Genomic DNA, 17549 nt, shown 5'->3' with positions numbered 1-17549 from the left:
TGGTGGGAGTTTACTGATCGATTCAGCTGTTTTATTTTTTTTCTGTGTTTTGGTCCCTCCGCGAGTCGCGGAGGTTTTCACTTAAAACTCCGCGAGTCGCGGAGTTACTTTTTTTTTTTTTTTTTTTTTTTTTTTTTTTTTTATAATCTTTAACTTATAAAACAATTAAGAAATTAATTTTAAAATTTTGTTTCCCTTGTTATTTAGGACGAGGTCGTTTCGGATCGATGTCCTAGTCCGTCCCTCGACAAAATTTTAAAATTTGTCTTTTTGTAGCGATTGTTTTAAAAGCTAAGATTTTTGGGTTTTTTAATGTTTTTGGCATACTTTAAATCAATAAGATTAAAAATAATGATAATAAAAGTTCTCGTCCCTCGACAAAATTTTAAAATTTGTCTTTTTGTAGCGATTGTTTTAAAAGCTAAGATTTTTGGGTTTTTTAATGTTTTTGGCATACTTTAAATCAATAAGATTAAAAATAATGATAATAAAAGTTCTCGTCCCTCCCTCGGGTAAAGCAATTTCGGTTCAAAGACCTAGTCTTCAACTTACGACGAATTTTAAAATCATATTTTTAACTTAATGAGATAAAGTAAATTTTTGTTTTTAAATTCACACAACATAAATATAAAATTCAAAATTAATATTAAAAATTCACACCAAACTTAAAATTTGAAATGCATAAAATTAAAATTTCATATTTTAAAAATTAAAAATTCACACCAAACTTAATTTAAAAATTCATAAATTCATACCAAACTTATTTTAAAAATTCATAAATTCATACCAAACTTATATTAATTTTTTCAAATATTTACAATTTTAAAAATATTGTTTTTACAAAGTTTACAATATTAATTTAAGATTTAAATATTAATTTTAAAAACATGGTAAAAATAAATTTAAAAATCTTTTTTTTTTTTTTCTTTTTATCCCACTTTAATCAATCAAATATTATCAAAAATATGCGCCCCTCTTTTCGGTAAAGTAATTTCGGTTCCAAGACCTAATTTAACTCATGACGAATTTTTGAAATATTTTGGGTTGATTGATTAAAGATATTTATACCTTAAGAATAAACGTTAAATTTCGCAGTGATGTAATAAATTTTTGAAGGATATCAATAATTTCGGTCGCCAAACCTAATTTTATTTAATACCAATTTAATACTTTTTAGCGAACAAATTAGCGTTTATTATCAAAAGGTTAAAAATAAAAATAAAAATAAAAACTGTACAGACATACCTGTGAAATAGATTTCTTAGTTATATGATCTATTATATTCATAAGATAGTCGGTTTAATTGGTTTTCCATGGCTGCATAGGCGTAACCTCGAGCATTCATTGTCTTTTCTTCTAAACATATGAACGGTCCGTCTCTGCATAAAGTAACAAATTCGGTATTTGAATAGGTTTGATTATTTGAACATTTACCTCCATGTGACCATTTTCCGCATTTGTGACATTTTTCTAGGTGTCGTGCTCTTCTTTTCGCTGCGGATTTTGATTTTCCTTTACCAAATTGTAACTTATTATCTTCGCATCTGGATCCTTTTCTAACTCCGTCCATTCTTTCTCTGATTACTGATACTAATTCACTCGGTAGTATGTCATTATTTCTTTTAGTGATCAAAGCGTGTAGCATTAGACCATGGTTTAGTTCACAGGCAGTCTTCATTACGTAAAAACCTAAAAAAAATAAAAATTCAGAATGGGGGGAGAAGACTAGTTCTTTAGGGTCTGCTAGGGAAAGACCATACGTGTTCCATTTTCGAGAACTACACGAAAACAGACAATCTAACTCTAACAGAAATATATATTATCCTTTAAAGACTTGATTCTCCCCATACTTAGTTAGCTGTGGTATTGAAATTGTGATTAACTTCGTTGTCGACTTCCATCGGACCCTGTATGTAATGTTTAACTCTGTGACCATTAACTTTAAATTCAATCCCATTTGAATTTATCAATTCTATCGTTCCGTATGGGAAAACTCTTTTGACTATGAATGGTCCAGACCATCTTGATTTCAATTTTCCAGGAAACAGCTTGAATCGTGAATTGAAAAGAAGAACTCTGTCTCCTTCTTTGAATTCCCTTGAACTTCTGATTCTTTTATCATGCCATTTCTTCGTTCTTTCTTTATATATTAACGAATTCTCGTATGCTTCATGTCTTAATTCTTCTAATTCGTTTAGTTGACTTAATCGTAGACGTCCGGCTTCATGTAAATCAAGATTACATGTCTTCAAAGCCCAAAATGCTTTGTGTTCAATTTCTACTGGAAGATGACATGCTTTTCCATAAACAAGTCTAAAAGGTGTGGTTCCAATTGGAGTTTTGTAGGCTGTTCTAAAAGCCCAGAGTGCATCCTCCAATTTAATGGACCATTCCTTCGGATTTGATCCTACGGTTTTCTCTAGAATACGTTTTAAAGCTCGGTTGGTATTTTCAACTTGTCCACTTGTTTGTGGATGATATGCAGTGGAGATTTTATGAGTTACTCCATATCTTTTAAGAACTTTCTCAAGTTGATTATTACAGAAATGAGTACCCCGATCACTTATTAAAGCTTTCGGTGTTCCAAACCTTGCAAAAAGACGTTTTAAAAAGTTGACTACAACTCGTGCATCGTTAGTTGGGAGAGCTTGTGCTTCCGCCCATTTAGATACATAATCAATGGCTACGAGTATATATAGATTATTATGAGATTTTGGAAATGGACCCATAAAGTCAATACCCCAAATGTCAAATACTTCACATACTTGGATGACATTTTGTGGCATTTCATCACGTTGACTTATTTTTCCGGCCCTTTGACATGCATCACAGGATTTGCAAAGAAGGTGTGCGTCTTTGTAAATTGTAGGCCAATAGAATCCAGCTTCATAAACTTTTCTTGCTGTTAGTTGAGGCCCATAATGCCCTCCTGTTGGTCCTGTGTGACAATGGTTTAAAATTTTACTAGCTTCATCTCCAAATACACATCGGCGTATTATTCCATCGGGACAACTTTTAAACAGGTGTGGATCTTCCCAGAAATAGTGTTTTATATTACTGAAGAATTTCTTTCGTCTTTGGTACGATAATCCTTTTTCAAGGAATCCACAAACCAAGTAGTTTGCATAGTCTGCAAACCATGGGATTTCTTTATAATCTATCTTCAATAGATATTCATCAGGAAAGTTGTCTTGTATGGTCGATTCATTTAGAACTTCTAATTCGGGATTTTCAAGACGAGAAAGATGATCAGCGGCGAGATTTTCTGCTCCTTTTTTATCTCGGATTTCAATATCAAACTCTTGTAAGAGTAAGATCCAACGGATTAATCTTGGTTTAGCATCTTGTTTTGAAAATAGGTATCTAAGAGCAGAATGGTCGGTATAGACCACCGTTTTTGCTAGAACGAGATATGATCGAAATTTGTCAAAAGCAAAGACAATAGCAAGGAGTTCTTTTTCAGTAGTTGTATAGTTCGTTTGTGCTCCTTGTAATGTCTTACTAGCATAATATATAGGTTGAAATCGTTTTTCAATCCTTTGTCCTAAAACGGCTCCCATTGCAAAATCACTTGCATCGCACATTAGTTCGAATGGTAGATTCCAATTTGGTGTTATCATGATCGGTGCATTAGTGAGTTTTTCTTTAAGAATATTGAAAGATTTGATACACTCATCTGAAAAGATGAATGGTGCATCCTTTTCTAGGAGTTTATTCATAGGAGTGGCAATTTTAGAAAAATCTTTTATGAAACGTCGGTAAAAACCGGCATGCCCTAGAAAACTCCTAACTCCTCTAACATTGGTGGGATGTGGAAGTTTAGCAATTACATCTACTTTAGCTCTATCCACTTCAATTCCTTCTTTTGAAATTTTATGTCCAAGAACGATGCCTTCTTTAACCATAAAATGGCATTTCTCCCAATTAAGTACTAGATTTGATTTTTCGCATCTAATTAGCATTCGTTCCAGATTAACTAGACATGATTTAAATGTATCACCGAAGACTGAAAAGTCATCCATGAATACTTCCATGCATTCTTCTATCATGTCATGAAAAATCGCCATCATGCACCTTTGAAAGGTTGCAGGGGCGTTACAAAGTCCAAATGGCATGCGTTTGTAAGCAAAAGTACCATAAGGGCACGTGAATGTGGTTTTCTCTTGATCTTCGGGTGCTATTGGAATTTGAAAATATCCGGAAAATCCATCTAGAAAACAATAGTAACTATTTCCGGCTAATCTTTCCAACATTTGATCTATGAAAGGTAAGGGAAAGTGATCTTTTCTGGTGGCGTCATTTAATTTTCTATAATCAATACATACACGCCATCCTGTTACAGTCCTAGTAGGAATAAGCTCATTTTTCTCATTTGTGATGACAGTCATGCCACCCTTCTTAGGCACGCATTGAACTGGGCTTACCCATGGACTATCAGAGATTGGATATATCAAACCTGCATCTAGCAGTTTAATAATCTCTTTCTTAACTACATCTTGCATATTAGGATTTAGTCTTCGTTGGCGTTGCACATACGTTTTATGACCTTCTTCCATAAGGATTTTATGTGTGCAATACGAAGGACTTATTCCTTTAATATCATGAATCTTCCATGCAATGGCTGGTTTATGATCTTTCAACACAGAAATGAGTTGTGATTTCTCATTTTCAGTAAGAGAAGACGATATTATTACAGGTAATTCAGATTCACCATGTAAATAAGCGTATTCCAAATGGTTTGGAAGTGGCTTTAACTCTAATTTCGGAGGTTCTTCTATCGATGATTTATATCGATATCTGTCTTCTTCTTTTAGCATTTGAATTTCTTCTGTTGTTGGTTCATATCCATTAGCTATAAGTGTAGCTAACATTTCAACTTCATCAATTGGTTCATTACTTTCTCCTAAAGAACATTCTCCTGTTCCTTGTAATTCTGGAAATTCTTCTAATAATTCTGCATGTGCATCTATAGTTTGAATATAATAACATGTATCATCTGCAGATTGTGGTTGTTGCATTGCTCTATCAACTGAAAAGGTAACACTCTCATCCTCTATACTTAGGGTCAGTTTCTTACCGAACACGTCTATCATTGCTTTAGCCGTGTTTAAGAATGGTCTTCCTAATATGAGAGGAACTTGAGAATCTTCTTCCATGTCCAAAACAACAAAATCTACTGGAAATACTAAAGTACCAACTTTAACTAGCATGTTCTCCATTATCCCTCTAGGATATTTTATTGATCTATCGGCTAGTTGTATGCTTATTCTGGTTGGTTTCAATTCTCCAAGGTCTAGTTTAGCGTATAGTGAATACGGCATTAGATTTATACTAGCACCTAAATCTGCCAATGCTTCTATTGAACTAAGACTACCCAGAAAACATGGAATTGTGAAACTTCCTGGATCAGATAGTTTTTCTGGTATCTTATTCAACAGTACTGCTGAACAATTTGCATTCATAGTGACAGCCGAGAGTTCTTCCATTTTCTTTCTATTCGTGATTAGATCTTTCAAGAATTTAGCATACCTTGGCATTCCTGAAATCACATCAATGAAAGGAAGATTTACATTTATCTGTTTAAACATATCCAAGAATTTGGATTGCTCGGCTTCAAGTTTTTCTTTCTTCATTTTACTCGGGTAAGGAAGTGGTGGTTGGTATGGTTTAACATAAGGTTTAGCCTTAACTGTGTTATCTTCATTAACCTTTTCAACTACCGGTTCTTTTTCCTTATCTTGATCAGGTTGTGGTTCTTGTGGAGTAGGAATAGTTTCATCAGAAGTTACAGGTATTTCAGGTGGTTTAAGTGTTGTACCACTTCTTGTGGTAATAGCTTTAGCTGTTTCATTCCGGGGGTTAGCGTTTGTATCGCTTGGTAGACTTCCCGGTTTTCTTTCACCTATTAACCTTGCTAGGTTACTTACTTCTTGTTCCAGATTTTGAATAGAAGCTTGTTGATTTCTAAATGCTTGAGCATTTTGTTCATTGGTTTGTTTTTGAGATGTGAAAAACTGCGTTTGAGTTTCAACTAGCTTCGTCATCATATCTTCTAAATTCGGCTTTTTATCATCGGTTTGTTGTGGTGGTTTGTTTTGAAAATTCGGTCTTTGCTGATTATAAGTATTATTGGATACTTGTTGATTGCTAGGACCTTGTTGGTTGTTGTATGGAATATTTCGGTTATAATTCTGGTTTTGATTGTAAATCGGTCTTGGCGGTTGATAATTATTCTGATAATTATTTCCAGGCCTTTGGTTTATGTATGAAATATTCTCTCTTTGTTCCATTGTTAATTCAATACTGAGACAATCTTTTGTCAAATGTGGTCCTCCACACTGCTCACAACTAATTCGTATAGCATGAATATCCTTAGTCATCTTTTCCATTCGTCTCTCCACAGCATCTATCTTTGCGGAAATGGAATCTAAGTCATGGCTAGAATCGGCTCTAGCTGCTTTAGATGATCTAATGATATCTTTTTCTTGGTGCCACTCATGTGAGTGGGAAGCAGTGTTATCAATAATTTTGTAAGCATCAGTTTCGGTTTTCTTCATAATAGAACCACCAGCTGCTATATCTATGTCTTTCCTTGTAGTGATGTCGCATCCTCGGTAAAATATTTGTACTATTTGACAGGTGTCTAAACCATGTTGCGGACATCCTCTTAATAACTTTCCATATCTTGTCCACGCCTCATATAGAGTTTCATTTGGTTTCTGTGTGAACGTAACAATTTCTGCTTGAAGTCTTACGGCTTTAGATGCGGGAAAAAATTGTTTAAGAAATTTGTCAATTAAAACGTCCCATGTATCAATCGCCCCTTCAGGTAACGATTCCAACCAATCTTTGGCTTCTCCCTTTAAAGTCCAGGGAAATAACATGAGATATATCTGTTCATCCTCCACTTCTCGTATTTTAAATAGTGTGCAGATCCTATTAAAGGTACGTAGATGTTCATTTGGATCTTCCTTCGGCGCACCACTAAATTGGCATTGATTAGTCACCATGTGTAAAATTTGTCCTTTGATTTCATAATCTGGCGCATTAATGTCTGGATGAGTAATTGCGTGACCTTGGCCAGTGCGTTTAGCTCTCATTCGGTCTTCCATACTTAAAGGTTCCAGATTCTCCATAATTGAATTTGTTGACTCGGTATCACTAGATGCTTCAGATTTAATGGTTCGTTCCTCAACAATCTCTGTTTGAATGATTGGTGGTTCCGGAGGAAAGTTTAATGGTTCAGGATCTACGAACCGTTCCTGAATATTTTCCGGATTCTCAATTGTGAGGTTTGTTTCAAAAACTGGATTATCGGAAATTTGAACTGAAGTACTTGGTCGACTGGATGACGATTCTAAAGAAAAATCAACGGTGGTTATATTTGTTAAACGATGTCTTGATCGAGTTACAGGTGGTGAACGTACAAAAGGTGGTGAACGTCTTGCTCGGTGCATTCACTGAATATCCTATTAGTTTTTAAAAGGAAAGAAAAATTATAATAAGTTATCCAATCAATAGACTTTTCTGATTTTGCCCACGTTTCGAATAGCCAAAAGATGCAGCAGAGGGGCAGGATTCGTTTGGTCTCAATATAATTGAGGACTGTTTGGCTCCAATAACCCGGTCCACGTACAAATCCAACTATTACTACGAACCAGAAAATTTTGATGTCTATTAATTTAACCACTTAAAATAAATTTTCGTAATTTTTAGAAATTTAGATAAGAAGTAGAATAAATTCTAAGTCCTAAAACTAGAATAGCGAGAAATAAGAGAGAAAAAGATTGCGCCGCAAAAGGTCGAAAAAGAAAAAATGGTTGAAAAATAAAAGGTGACGGAAAAATAAAAGAAACTTATAAAAACTTAAAAATACTTAACTAATTTAACCTTATTACTACAACTAACTTAAAATTATAATCGCAAATTGAAATTACTAATTGGAGTGATAATTGATACATAGTAAAAGGTCTAAAAATATTAAAGCTTACAGGGAAAAACTAAATCCCAAATGAAAATAACTTAAAAAGAAACTAAAACTTAAAAAGGCGTCGCAAAATTCTAAAGCACCTAAATCTTAGTCTAAAGAAAAAGCACTTAAGGAATTCTACGGCAAAGCCTAAAAATATAGGAGTAAAAATAACTATAGCAAAAACTAAGTTTAAAATTAAATATGAGCTAAAAATATAAATATTACGCTACAACGATTAAAAAGGTACAAAATATAAAAATATATAAAAAGTTGTAAAAAGTACAATTTTTATAAAAATATTATTTTTATATTATTTATTTAATAAAACTACTAATTTTACAATTTTAATAAACTTATTTATACTAAATATAACAAATTAAATAAAAAGTAAAAGTAAAATTAAAATTAATAATAATAATAATAATAATTAGGTTTTAATAATAATAATAATTAAAAATAACCCGTGATTAGGGTTTTTGTCCGTGTGTCAGAGGGTCTCCGCGAGTCGCGGCAAATAAAGAGGAAAACCCCGCGAGTCGCGGGGTTCAGAAATTCTGTTGACAGCTTACAGATTTTTACGCGTTTTCTTTTATTTTTTTTTTTTTTATTTTGTTTTCTGTTTTTTAAATAATTAAAAGATATTAAAATTAAAACTTATATTTTTATAAACTAAAATAAAAATAAAGAAACTTATAAAACTTAAATATTTAACAAAATCCTAAAAATACTAATATTTTTGTTTTTCTTTTTATATTTTTCGAATTTTTTAAAACGTAATTTTACAAAAATGACTTTTAATAAAAGTAGATAAAAATCCTTTTTTTTTTTTTTATATTAGCGTTGCGCTTCCGGCTTTTAAGATGTCCCCGGCAGCGGCGCCAAAAATAACTTTATGTGCAGCGAGGGGTATATAAAATAGTTATTATTTTACTAGAAAATACTATTAAATACGATACAATTTTACACAAGATATTTATTTATTTATAGAATGGATATACTTAAACCTTGCTACAACACTTATAGGCAGTGTACCTAATCGTACAGTAGTGTAGTTTTTAGTAAGTCCGGTTCGTTCCACAGGGAAATCTTTAAACAAAGCTCAACGCTATATTAGTTTACTTTTATAAAAATACAAATATATATATAAGTGATATTATTATTATAAAGGGGGGTTTTTACCGTTTAATGACCGGTTTGTCGATTTTAAAACTTTAGTCGCAGTTAAAACCTAATGTAAAATATAAAATAAATACAAGACTTTAAATTAAAGCGTAAAGTAAATAACGATAATGAAATTGCGAATAATAAAAATGCGATAAAATTAAATTGCGATAATTAAAAAGTACGATAATTAAAAGTGCGATAAAATAAAATAACAATAAATAAAAGTGCGATAATTAGAAGTGCAATTAAATATAAAATAAAGGAAATAAAATATGATATAAAAGAATTATGCTTATTTAAACTTCCGTAATCATGATGTTTGACGTGTTGATTTTAGTTTTATGCCCATGGGTTAATTGTCCTTTGTCCTGGATTATTCAATATGTCCGTCTGGTTTTTGTCCATAACAGTCCATCAGTCATAAATATAAATTGCAAGTGTCCTTGTCAAATTATTATTATACCCGAAGATAAATATTCCAACTAATTGGGGATTCGAATTGTAACAAGGTTTTAATACTTTGTTTAATGAATACACCAGGTTATCGACTGCGTGTAAACCAAGGTTTTACTACTTTGTTAACAATTACACCAATTACCCTTGAATGTAATTTCACCCCTGTTTTAATTATTCTAGTGGCTATTAATCCATTCCCGTGTCCGGTTAAATGAACGATTATTCGTACATATAAATACCCCGCCCATCGTGTCCGATCGAGTGTATATGGTAATTTATAGGGACGCCCAATTGTAAATCTTTATATTAACATTAACAAACTTTCATTTAGTTAAACAAATATAAAGCCCATTAATAGCCCATAGCCTAGTTTCCACAAGTGTCGTTCTTTTATCCAAACCCCAATTATGGTACAAAGCCCAATTACCCAATTTTAGTAATTAGCCCAACATCATGATTACTTCGTTTTAAATAAGCATAATAATAACTTAGCTACGAGACATTAATATAAAAAGGTTGAACATAACTTACAATGATTAAAAATAGCGTAGCGTTACACGGACAGAATTTCGACTTACACCCTTACAACATTCGCTAACATACCCTTATTATTAGAATTATAATTAAAATTAAAATATAAATTATAAATATAAATATATTACGTATATATTGAGAGAGAGATTGAGAAATAAGATGTGTAAAATTCGATCAGAATTCGGTTGGCTTTATAGCCAGAAGTGAATTTTGGGGCTCCGCGACTCGCGGCAAAAAGCCCTTCAAACTCCGCGAGTCGCGGAGAGGTATTTTCAATTCACACCCTTGGAGTTTCTGGCTGCCGACAGTTTTTAATATATATATATAATATATATATAATTAATATAATTAATTATATATTATATTATATTTATATACATAGTTAACTTGTAATTTTTAGTCCGTTGCGTCGAGCGTTAAGAGTTGACTCTAGTCCCGGTTCCGGATTTTCGAACGTCCTCGCGTACAATTTAATATCTTGTACTTTGCGTTTTGAATCTTGTACTCTTGTGATTTCGAGACGTTTCTTATCAATAATTGGAACCTTTTTGATTGTCTTTTGTACTTTTGAGCTTTTTGGTCGTTTGCGTCTTCAATTCGTCGAATCTGTCTTTTGTCTTCACCTTTTATTATTTAAACGAATATCACTTGTAAATAGAACAATTGCAACTAAAAGCTTGTCTTTCTTGAGGAATAATGCTATGAAATATATGTTCGTTTTTAGCATTATCATTAAGTAATGAGTTGTCAAAAGTGGTTCTAGATATTTATAAAAGTTATATACGTTTTAATAATAAAGTTCTTTTTAAACTGAAAACGGTTTTGTACGTTTGAAACTAAATCAAATAAATATAATAATTTTGTTTTCCAAAACCAAATATATTTTTAAGAATCATTTTGTTTAAAGATTAAAATAATGGAAATCGTTATATCATAAAATGTTTTAAAAAAGTAGAATCATATATATTCATAATAGGTTTCAAGTTTTTAAATTACAGTTTGTTGGTGAAGCATGGGATAAAGTTCAAAGGTTAAATAAACGTATGAAATCATCTTAATGAAAAATGTCGAGTTACTTAACTTGTCGATATCCAACATCTAAGTTATTTACACTTTACGTTCTTACTTATAAATCACTTTACCATTTTCCGAATGTTGTCAAAAAGAATAGATTTCTTAAATCACAGTGGACCTCATAACATAGACCCGTAATCATATCATAATGTATCTGATAAATCAACAATTTGATATTATCTTCTAATTCCATCGATAAACATATTGAAACAAATACGATCATGTAAAGTATTATACGTTTAATACTTTATTAATATTCTCAAGTTATAATATATATATATACATATATATACATATTTATTTATATATAACGGTTCGTGAATCGTCTGAATTTGGTCGAGATTATAATGAATGTATGAACACAATTTAAAATTCTTGAGATTTAACTTAACAAACTTTGCTTATCGTGTCGGAATAATATAAAGATAAAGTTTAAATTTGATTGGAAATTCCCGGGTTGTCACATATTTATAGTGCTAATCAAAATTAGGAAACAAATTAAATAACTTGCTGGCTACGAACACTGTCGCGTTTCGCGACACTATGTCGCGTTCCGCGACAAACTCAACTCAAACGCGGCAACGTTGATCAAAACGCGATAACCATCAAGTCCCAATCCCTGCCTCATTCATCGCGTACCAGAAACATATATCGCGTTCCATTGTGTTGCGTATCGCGACAAACCACATCCAAACGCGACCTGTTCCAGTTTCTTCGTTTTGATCTTCTTTGCACATCCAACAGTCTAAGCCCTCTTCCTCCTTTAAAAAGCCCTTCTATGTCCCCATTAACACATATAGAGAATGATGTACTATTCACACAAGCCATAATCCACTACACCATTTTAGGATGAAATCCAAAATTATGCAGAATATACCTTAAAAATGCCTAATCCACTGTATCATAGGCTTTTTGAATATCTATCATCAAGGCACACCTTTTAGGACCCTTTACTCTATTGTAGCCTTTAAGAATTTCCTGTACAACTAGAACATTATCATGGATAGACCTCCCTGGGATAAATTCACTTTGATTGCAACAAACAAGTTTATCAAGCCTCCTTTCAATCTATTAGTAATGACTTTACTAATGCATTTATAAAGAGCATTGCAGCATGCTATTGGACGAAAATCTGATACCTTTTAAGGAGTCTCTAACTTAGGAATTAAAGCAATTAATGTTGCATTCACCCCCCTTAATAGTCTACCAGACTCAAAAAATTCTTTTACAGCAAGACATACCTCCTGCCCCACAATATTCCATGCCTTTTTGAAAAAGAGAGAAGAAAACCCATCAGGCCCTGAGGCTTTATCATCATCAATGTCAAACATGGCACACTTGATTTCATCATCATTAATAGGTCTGACCATATCTTGAGCATCAATAGGTGTCAGTTTAGTAGTAAATATATCACCTAACTCCAAAATAGGCTTGCATGGTTTATTAACACCCAAAACATTCTTGAAATGATTGACAAATTGCTCACCAACCTGTTTACCACTAAACCTCATACCATTCTCATCACAAATATTATCAACTCTACTCTTTTGTTGCCTATTCTTTAAAATGCTATGAAAAAACTTAGAATTTCTATCTCCCTCAGCAAGCCACTTTATGTTGGCTTTCTGGTTGCGTAAAGTCAACTCATCTTTTTTAGCATTTTCATATTCCAACAAAATAGCAGTTGCAATTTTCCTCAACTCAAGATCATGAGGCATCTTCTCAACATCAGCTTGACTACATTTGAGATTCACTTTTAGCTCCTTTACCTTAGAAAAGACATTACCACCCTCCCAATTTAATCTATTGAGATCTTTCTTGAGCAACTTCAATTTAGTAACCACTTGATATATTTTATGCCCAACTATATTTTCTTTCCATCTTTGATCAACAATTTCCAGAAAATCTTCTTTATCAGTCACATAGTTTATGAACCTAAAAGATCTCCCCTTCCTACTAAAACCATTAGGTAATCCCAAAATAGCAGGACTGTGGTCAGAAACATGAAATGGTAAAAAAAACACCATACACTAGAGGATAGCAGGTGAGGAAGGCCTCGTACACATAATTCTATCCAATTTTCTCAGCACATTACACAATGGATTCTTCAAGGATTTTGTCCAAGTGAAGTGAAAACAAGAGAAACCCAAATCATCAACCTCAATGTTATTGATACATTCATTGAATTCATTCATATCATCAGACATATGAGAACAACCTGTACTGTGTTCATTCACACTTCTAGTAACATTAAAGTCACCAATCAAAATCCAAGGCATTTGATTAGTAATAGAAGCATGACATAGCAGTTCATCCCACAAATTTCTCTTTTGTCTACCACTATTACAAGCATACAAATTTCTCTTTTGTCTACCACTATTACAAGCATAAATGAAGCTACAATAAAACTTTGATCTCTTATCCATTGTTTCAATCAGACATAATATCACTTGTCTAGATACATTTAACACCATAACATTCACAACATTGATGTCCCATCCAATTATGATTCTACAGCTATTAGGACTTAAGGCTATATTGGACATCCAACTCCAGTTACCAAACACATATTTACAGGCTTTATCAATATTACTTGGCTTTAAATGAGTTTCCAAAATAGCACATACACTAACCCTTTTATCCCTAAAAAAATCTCTTAATTCATCTTGATTATTCTTATTACACATACCCCTTATGTTCCAACTAGCAATTTTAAAATCCATGATAACTAAATATCTTTTTCCAACAATGCTGGATCAGTACCATTCAACTCATTAGCCCTTACTTGGATATTTTCATACTTGCTAAACTCTAAAATATCATCATCACTTTTGCTATTTTCTCCCGTTGATTTCATAGAATTGATGTCATCCTCATAATCAGATGAAACAGCATACTTATTCATAGATTGTTTCAAACCACTACTAGCTTGCTCATTTAGTTTCCACATCTTCTTAGGAATTTTATCTTTGACAGGTTTTATTTGTTTTTTAGGCATATAAACTTTGCTAATTTTTACCTGTCTTTTCACTTGCTTCCTTTCATTCAGCACAGCCTTCTTGTTTTTAACCTCTATATAACCTTCCTGATCTCTGACAATCTTATCATCCTTTGCCTCCAATTCAGCACTAGTTTTAGGTCTTATTTTACATACATCATGGATGTGACCAAAGACAGCACAACGTGAACACAATGCAGGCTTCCAATCATACTCAACCTTAACTTTCTTAATTCCCTTGACCACCTGCATACTATCTCTATAATGGATGTTCACATGATCACTATAACCCTTAGCAGCTTCCATTTCTACCATGACTCTAGCATACCCTGCTCTACCAACAACTTTATGACACATATTAGCAGTCATATTATCCATGACTAGAGGTTTACCAAACTTACTTGTAATGGCACTAATGCCTTTTGAACTCCAAGCCTCCAGAGGAACATTAGTAAGTTTAACCCAAACTAGCAATTTAGTAGGCTCTACCTTCTCAATATTAACATCAGGGCTCCATTTACCAACAAACAATGGTTTTCCATTTACAATCCAAGGATCTTGTTCAATAACCTCATTCATACCTTCCACACTCCTAAACTTAAAATAACAGACCTGGTTTTGATCCATGATTAAATCTCGTATGCCATATTTGTTCCGCATATTTCTTAGATTAAAGTGAAGCATTCCATATGGCATGTTACCACCAATGATATAACCATAAGCAGTTTTATTCCATCTACTAGCACCCTCCTCAACAAAAACCTCATCAAATACAACTATTTCATTACCATCCTCATCAATACTCAAAGGTACAAAGCTTAATTTCCTGTCAATATCTTCATTAACAATTTTAGCATATGATCTATGTCTCTCATTATTCATATTAACATCACTATTCTGATTATCCATAGTTTCCCCAATATTAACAAATGAATCATTATTAACATGTAAAATATTGACAGTAGGTACAGTATTGTTATTCACACCAAGTGGTGAAAACTGATCAGAGCTGTTCGTTGATATGACCAAAACGGACGGTTTTATTTGTGCGGTGTCGTTAGGTCGCAACACGTTAAAATCAACCACCAAAAGGGGGGTATTGTTTTAAATTTATATTTAGCGGGGCCTAAATCGTACTACTCCTTAGTATGAGTAAGGGAAGTATGACCTAGAGTCGTATTTTTAAGATATCAGTAGAATCGAACCTATATTTAAGCCTAAGATAGTTATGAAGGAGTAGTGGTTACTTAATTTTGGGATTTTCTAATTTATAAGAAAGATAAAGTAAATGCGATAAAATTCGTAATTTAGATAAGGTTAAAGTAAGTGCATACTATGATTTCATCAGTTATTCTGCCGAGATTATAGAATGCTGGCTCATGAATAGGCAGAGGCCTTGTATTCATTACACTGGTCCTAAATGCCCCTATCATAAGACATGTCACTGGGTACTGCGATAGGCTTGAAGATTCTGAATAGACAGCAACATCCCTTACCCCCGACGCTCGTGCAGTCTGGCTACAGGAATACACGTTCAGATGGCTCATCCAATTGAGCGACTCGGTTGGGTGACGTATTAACATTCCACAAAGGTCTAAACTTTCTTAAGCATAATAGAATACATGGTTTACCATATCCGAGAGATGTGATGTGTTTCAATGCTTTCGTTAATGATTGGTTTTAAAAGATAGTTAGGCCCTTAAGAAGAGTTCAACCATAAAGAACACCATGGCCAAGTCAAGCTGACTTCCATGAACACGTTCGGTTATCCTAATGGTCCAATCCTTTATGTGTCTAAGCAAATAGTTCCTTAATTAACTAAGAATCCCTCAAGTAGGGTGCAATGCTTGAGACCGCGTTATGGTGCAGTGTACTAATCAACACTGACCGAGTTCCATGGACATACTTAGCAGAGGTACAGCTTACAACAACCGATGTGATTCAGCATGCTCGTACGAAGTTTATATGCTTGGTGACTACACTAGCATGGTCTGGGACCGACAATGTACTAAGGGTCTAGTCAGATGTTTCACTACGAAAGAGTCCTCGGTCAGAATCCAAATCTCTATAGACTTACTACAACCGGTGTGCCTTAGCCGATCTTACGTTGTATCCGATAGACTTCTCTTACGAAGGGGTGACATAGATAGTGTACTCTGAATCGGGGTTCGCGACTTCCCAATAACATGGCCAATAACTACGTTCTATTAGTTGGAAAAGCGATTGAGTTTAAAGCATAATCAGAAAGCATTTCAACAACATACATAAACCATAACATCATTTCGGCATTATAACTGCTTACATCATAGCATACACTAAAGATAACTACTCGCTAATCATGGCAACAATATCACAGAACATGATGATAGAAGACATTATATAAAGATAAATGATAGAAGTACCAGTAGATTAAACGAGTTCTGAATACAAAAGTGACAACTTCAAGACTCCAGACCGCTCCTAATATAATTTTCGGCGTTCTTCTCCGGGTACTAGGTTTCCTGCACGGAGTCGAAGACCTTGAAAGTATGACTAATATTGTACAAGAGAGAGAAATAAGTGAATTGAAGTGTGTGTTGAAATCAATGACAAAGACCCTTTAAATAAGCCTAATTTTTGTGTGCAAACGGCTGGCAGGCCGTTTGGTAGGCCGGTTGCAGGGACTGTTTGCCAAGATGAGCCGTTTGCAAGGGTCGTTTGGCCTGGCCGTTTGGTAGGCCGTTTGTGAGCCAGGCAAGCCGTTTGGCAGGCCGTTTGGCTTGCCTGGTCAGCCGAATTTCCTGGATCGTAACTTGATTTCTTGTCTTTCACCATTTTCGCTCTAGAATCTTCGTTTTAGCTCCGATGCTCTTGATTATTTTTGCACCGTTTTCGTAATTACTTGTTCTTCAATTCTAACCGACGAAGTGGGTATTTTGCTGAAAAAGTTCGAATCTTTCTTGTTTTTAGGCTTTAATACCGGGGTGAAAACGTGACTTTTTAGCCGATATCAAATATCTCACACTTAGACTTTACTTGTCCTCAAGCAAACTCTCATTTTACCTTAAGAAATCTTTTCGGAGTTTCTTTTCTAATAGCCTAAGTGGTTTGCTTTTTATTATAAGAGCGGAAAGATAAGGTGAGTCATCTATGTTATGATTGAAACTATCTCTGCAAGTATGCGAGGAGGTTACATGACATAGGCTAGCTTTCACGGGTCGCTCAAATCACACAAGTGTTTAGGGTTCCCTATAGATCTAAGAAATGAATTCACTCATAGCCAGTCATGCTGCACCCATCGTCATAGGCTTGATAAAGACTCAAATCCTTGCTATTAATGTGAGAATGGTAGTAATCTTAGATTCTAGGTCA

At 33.6% G+C, this 17549-nt stretch overlaps 1 pseudogene; it reads right to left on the bottom strand.

The window, feature by feature from the left end:
* The window catches only part of LOC139902495 (vesicle-associated membrane protein 722-like), a 72900-nt pseudogene that overhangs the window by 34846 nt on the left and 20505 nt on the right, over window positions 1-17549 (bottom strand).

This window comes from Rutidosis leptorrhynchoides, chromosome 3 (assembly GCF_046630445.1).
Source record: "Rutidosis leptorrhynchoides isolate AG116_Rl617_1_P2 chromosome 3, CSIRO_AGI_Rlap_v1, whole genome shotgun sequence".
NCBI classification, from domain to species: domain Eukaryota; kingdom Viridiplantae; phylum Streptophyta; class Magnoliopsida; order Asterales; family Asteraceae; genus Rutidosis; species Rutidosis leptorrhynchoides.
Note: the sequence above shows the minus strand (reverse complement) of the source record. Positions and strands in the feature narration are given on the sequence as shown.